This window comes from Arachis ipaensis, chromosome B9 (genome assembly GCF_059453495.1).
Source record: "Arachis ipaensis isolate K30076 ecotype BB chromosome B9, ASM5945349v1, whole genome shotgun sequence".
NCBI classification, from domain to species: Eukaryota; Viridiplantae; Streptophyta; class Magnoliopsida; order Fabales; family Fabaceae; genus Arachis; species Arachis ipaensis.
The window spans coordinates 3,251,508-3,257,790 of NC_142444.1; the positions used below are offsets into that span (position 1 = coordinate 3,251,508).

The 6,283-nt window shown below is 36.3% G+C and overlaps 1 pseudogene; it reads left to right on the forward strand.

Moving 5' to 3' along the window:
• Positions 1–1,683: 1,683 nt before the first annotated feature.
• Positions 1,684–5,946, forward strand: LOC107614631 (uncharacterized; annotated as a pseudogene).
• Positions 5,947–6,283: the final 337 nt, after the last annotated feature.

Genomic DNA, 6,283 nt, shown 5'->3' on the forward strand with positions numbered 1-6,283 from the left:
CATAAATTAATATAATTTATACTCATATTTTTTTAAAATTTATATATATAAATTAATAAAAATTATTTATTACAAATAATTTAATATTTATACTAGTTAAATGATTAATAATAATAAAAATATTAAAAATTACTGTCTCAAAATTTTCTCTTTTCATATTAGTAGTATCATATTTTTCTTTTCTTAAATGTTTCATAGCTAATAATTAAATATACCTTCAATATATATAATATAGACTTTAATTTGAGCATATCGGCCTTTTCCATATGAAATAAATAAATAAATAAACAAAAGGCATCTCTTATCATATATAGTTAATAATTCAGCAAAAAATATCAAGCCAGAATGACACACTTTAACAAATGTAACGAAGAGTCATTTAAATATCTAATCTTAGCTTCCTGTTGATAAACAAATGTACTTTGCATTTCATTCACTCATATTATTTTAGTAAAGACTTAAATACACTCGTGCATTTATTATCTTCACGTGAAGCTAAGTTCATAATTTTTTAATTATGTTAAAAGATAATTTTTAAATAATAATTTTATATAAAAATAATTACACGTAAATTTTTATTTATTATTTTTATTATTATATGTTCTCCGCGGGTGGTGAGCACTCATATTAGCATTGGCAATTGCGAGGTCCAAAGCAAAGTGACAACGCCATAGTCTGAAAATGCGGTTTGTTTTTCAAACCAATGTTTTGAAAATTGGTTCGAACAATAAAAAAAATCGTAAAATCTGGAAATCGGAGTTGAACCGGTGAACCGGCCGGTTAAACCGTGAACTGGCCGGTTTTGAGCTTTGCAGCAAAACGCTGCCGTTTGGAGCTCTGAAACCCTAATTTGGCAATTCCCTTCATAGTTCACACTTTCCCTTAGCTTTACAGTTCACACTTTCACCTTCACCATTCTCATCGAGCTTCAGAGAGAAGTAGAGAACGCCATCACGATCTCACCGGCTCACACGGCCACAAAGGTTCGTCGTTGTGCAGTCATCTCCGTCGCGCAGGAACCTCCGTCGAGCGTTCACCTCCGTCACGCAGTAACCTCGTTCGACCTGTCACCTCCGTCGCACAGTCAGCTCCTTCGAGGCTTCGACCAGTCACCTCCGGCGAGCAACCACTTCCTTCGACCAGTCACCACTCGGCGAGTCGCGCGTCGCTGTCTGTCTCCCACTCTCCCTACTGGCCTACTGCATGTTCGGTTGAAGCGTTGAAGGTGCCTTCGAGCTCTGAGAGAAAGCCTTCGACTTCGAGTTCCAGGTAATTTTTATTTTAGTTATGAACTTATGACTGTTTGATTGAATCACTGAATAACTGTTGCATGATGAACTCTGAGTCTCTGATACTATGATGAACTCTGATACTGTGAACTCTGTTCATTAAGTAGCTCTTTGATTTTGTGACATGATGAACTATTGAACTTTGAAACTGTGAACTCTGATTGATCCTGCTTAACTGAACTGGATTTTGTGACATGATGAACTGACATGATGAACTGCTAAACTGTGAACTCTTTGATTGAGTAGCTCTTTGATTTTGCTTTGTTTAGTGTTTATTGAACTGGATTTTGTTGTTTGTTGAATAATTGTGAATGATTTTGAATAATTTTGGATGTTGTTTGTTGTGAACTTGAGAGTTGAGATTATTGGGTTGGATTGCTGGTAATGTTTAGGTATGGATGAAAGTATCAACCAAGAACTACCTAGGAATAATAATGCTGAAAATAATTCTGCTTCGAATGAACGTTCTCTTCCTCCCGCAACTAACAAAAGTCAGTCACAAACTTCTATTGTTCGGGGGAAAGCTGATCCTGCTTGGAGATACGTTGCTTTACAAAATATAAATGAAAAACCGCATTACTAATGCTTATTTTGTCTGAGTACTTTTGGGGGCGGGAGAATTAATAGAATGAAAAAGTATTTGGCGAATATATGTGGAGACATTAAGAAGTGTTCTAAGGTCCCGTATGATGTAGAAAAATAAATGGAAGGAGTATTGAAAGAGATTCAGAAAAGTAAAACTAGGAAAAGGAAAGTAAGTTTCAACGAAGAGGGTACCGATGAGTGTGAGGATGCAATTGATGAAGCAATAGCGCAAGAAGAATTACAAACTCCGAGTCAGTTACTAACTAAGGAGGTTATTGGAGGCGATCCAAAAAAGAAAGCAAAAACCATTATTCCTCCTATGTTTGCACCAAGAACAACTCCGGGAAGTCAACCAAGTCTGAAAAGCGTGTTTCAAAACAAAGAGGCGCTTCATGAAGTTGATAAGCGAGTGGCTAGATGGCTTTTGGATTGTAGGATTCCTTTCAATGCGGTTATGTCACCCTTTTTTCAAGATATGTTGGATGGTGTAGCTGGCTTTGGGCCTGGTTATAAAGGTCCTTCTTATGACTCTTTGAGGGTTAACTTATTAGCCGATCTCAAAAGAGAGTGTCAAATAGTTGTTGATAGCTATAGGTCTGCTTGGAAAGAAACTGGATGTACTCTCATGGCTGATGGTTGGACAGATCAAAGGCAAAGAACGTTGATTAATTTTTTGGTTTATTGTTCGAAAGGGTTGTGCTTTGTGAAATCTGTAGATGCCTCAAGTATGGTTAAAAATGCTTCAAGCTTGTGTGACTTGTTTTCAGAGGTGATTGAATGGATTGGACCTGATAATATTGTTCATGTAGTGACCGATAATGCTACGAATTATGTTGCTGCTGGTAGGCTTATTAATAAGAAATTTGAAAATATTCACTGGTCGATCACCTTGTGTTGCTCATTGCTTGAATATTATTCTAAAAGATATAAGCAGCATGCCACATATTTCTAGCCTTGCAACACGTGCTTCGAAGATTACCGTGTTTGTGTATAATCATACGGTGTTCTTGTCCTGGCTAAGACAAAGAACTGGTTGGAGGGAGATTGTTCGTCCAGGTGCAACTCGTTTTGCCACTGTCTTCCTCACATTGATGAGTATATTTGAGCGCAAATCGGATTTACAAGCATTGGTTGTTAATACATACTTTACCGGACACAAATTAGGAATGAGTGCTAATGGTAGAGCTATGAGTGCAATTATCCTAGACAATAAATTTTAGGATGATTGTTTTACTGCATGCCAAATTGTGAGTCCGTTGATTAAATTGCTGAGGTTGGTAGATGCCGATGACAAACCATCATTGGGGATTGTTTATGAAGGTATGCTGGGGTCAGAAAATGGAATCAAAGAAATGTTCAAGCAAAGGAAGACTGCATATCAACCTTACACAGAGATTATCAACTCAATGTTGGGAATAAAACACCATTCTCCCTTGAGAAAACACCTTTGACAGAGAAATAAAATAGACACAATCACAACACAAGAATTTAACGTGGAAACTCCAATTACCGGAGAAAAAACCACGGCCGTTGTCAAATGACAACCAGAGAATATCACTATGTGAAAATTGTTACAACACATAGACTTCTTTTTCTCTAACACCGGCACCCCAGTACACCCACACTCTCTCAAAGTAAATATCTAACTACACCTCACAACACTCTCTAATCAAAGAGTACAGAGGAAAAGAAAAGTCAGATACAAGCTTTAAGTGTTTTCGACTGGTGCAAAAACAAATGGAGAACTTAGCCTCATATTTATAGCCTAGGCCACCCACTCCATTTGCTATCCTAAGCAATGTGGGACTAATTCAACCAAATCCTAACAATCTCCACCTTGATTGAAATAGTCACACATCTTCAGCTTCCATTGTCAACACCGACAATTTTTTGCTGCCATTGTCTATACCGACAATCATAGTTCAGAGAACTATCATACTCCACCATGAAAGTATACTCACTTGAAATTAGACCACTCCAAGCATTTCGCCTTAGTACAGATCGAAACCTTGCTGAAAATTCATGGTGCAACTTCCAAATTGGCTTTTCCTAGAAGTTCTTCAGCCATCGACCTAACTCCGCCACACACCTTGCATCTCAACGCCAACCAATGCCCGTGTGAAATTGTGGACCCGATTGCCACAACTTATCCTTATCCATGGCAGTGCGGTAATACCATGAGGATACTTTTTATCTTCAACGCCTTGTGCAAACCTGATTGTATCAACACATCCTTGACTTGTATTTGCCACAAGCCAAAATTGATTCTTCCATCAAATTTCTCTATTTCAAGCTTCATAGCACTTGAATATCCTGACATTGTTGCAACTGTATACTAGAATAGTATAACTCAACTGTAGACAGTGCACTAGGAAGGGTCCCCAGGAAAGAGAGGTGGGTCACAATGGACACACTTAAATACCAAGTCTTTCCTTAGCCAGAACCTTTCCAAACTGCACTCTCACAGTGTCACACTGCCTTCCAGCAACAACAACAGCAACCAAAGATCAACCTCAAGCCACAGGACAAAATTCTTTTCTAATGTGGAAGGTCAGACTAGGCTGCAACCACAAAGCATACTAAGAATAAATTCCACCGAACTGAAGTTCTGATACCACTTGTTGGGAATAAGACACCATTCCTCCTTGAGAAAACACCTTTGACAGAGAAATAAAATAGACACAATCACAACACAAGAATTTAACGTGAAAACTCCAATTACCAGAGAAAAAACCACGGCCGTTGTCAAATGACAACCAGAGAATATCACTATGTGAAAATTATTACAACACATAGACTTCTTTCTCTCTAACACCGGAACTCCAGTACACCCACACTCTCTCAAAGCAAATATCTAACTACACCTCACAACACTCTCTAATCAAAGAGTACAGAGGAAAAGAAAAGTCAGATACAAGCTTTAAGTGTTTCCGACTGGTGCAAAAACAAATGGAGAACTTAGCCTCATATTTATAGCCTAGGCCACCCACTCCATTTGCTATCCTAAGCAATGTGGGACTAATTCAACCAAATCCTAACACTCAAGATGGGACAAACACTTGAAAAAAAGTCTTCACGCAGCAGCTTATTTCTTGAATCCTGCTTGCTTTTTTCTGAAAATTATAGAGAAGCACGTGATGTCATGCGAGCTTTACTTGATCTTGTTACATTGCATTGCAAGGTTAATAATTTAGATTCAGTTGAGGCAATGAAAGAAATACACTTATATAGAGATCGAAAGGAAAGCTTTGATAGGCTTGAAGCTGTTCCAGCTGCAAAAAGACTTCAACCTGGTAATAATATCTGTTTGATAATAAGCTTTAGTTATTTACTTATTTTATGTTTTGGTTTCCTTAGTTTGATAACTAATACTTGAGATATGGGATTGTAACTTGTAGATGAATGGTGGAGGTTGTTTGGTAGTTCTGCTCCATGTTTACAAAATATGGCAGTTCGTATTCTTAGCCAAGCATCTGCTTCTTCAGGATGTGAAAGAAATTGGAGTCTTTTTTATCAAATTCATACAACAAGAAGGAATAGATTGGAGCATGATAGGCTAAGTGATATTGTGTATGTTACATATAATTTGCGTCTTAAATCCAGGTAATATATATTTCTTCCTTTCATTCCATATCATTAGATTTTGTATAGTTAATATACTAGGCTTATCATATATTGTATTTAATTTGTTAGGAAGGAAAGAAAAAAAAGAAAGCTAAAGTTGCAATAGGATCCAATCGATATTGAAAAGATTGATATGGTTGATTTTTGGGTGACGGAAGAGGTTGTTGAAAAAGAGCATGATCTTCCAAGTAATATTGAAGACTTGCTTGGTGAGTATTGTAGTTTATTGATCAGACAATAAATTACAATAGCTTTGATCTTTAATTTGATAATGTATTATATTTTGTTAGATGAGATTGATGCTTATTTAGATCAAGGTGGTGGTGGTAGTAGTAGTACATTTTATGCTGCACCACTTGCTTTTTCTGGTCCAAGTAGTGGAAATGAAGGTGATGATATCAATGACGCAAATCTGCAGCAAGTTATGGAGGATTTTGATGATTCATGACAAACTTGGATTATTTTGATGTTGCTATGTTATGTTTGATTGGTTGTTTGACTTTTGAATTTGTATTTAAATGAGATTAGAACATTCTAGTTTATGTAGTACTTTTAATTTTAATGATATTTTAAGATTTACATTAGACTATAATTATATTTTTATGTATTTATTTATATTTTATTTATTATTTTATTATAAAACAATTTTTTCGATTTAACCACGATCAAACCAATTAAACTTATGAACCAATAAACCAAAAGCTAGAGCGGTTTGATAATCGATTTGGTTTTCAGAATCTTGCTTCAGAATACCAATACTACTTGTCGTTTGTTATGCATGAAAA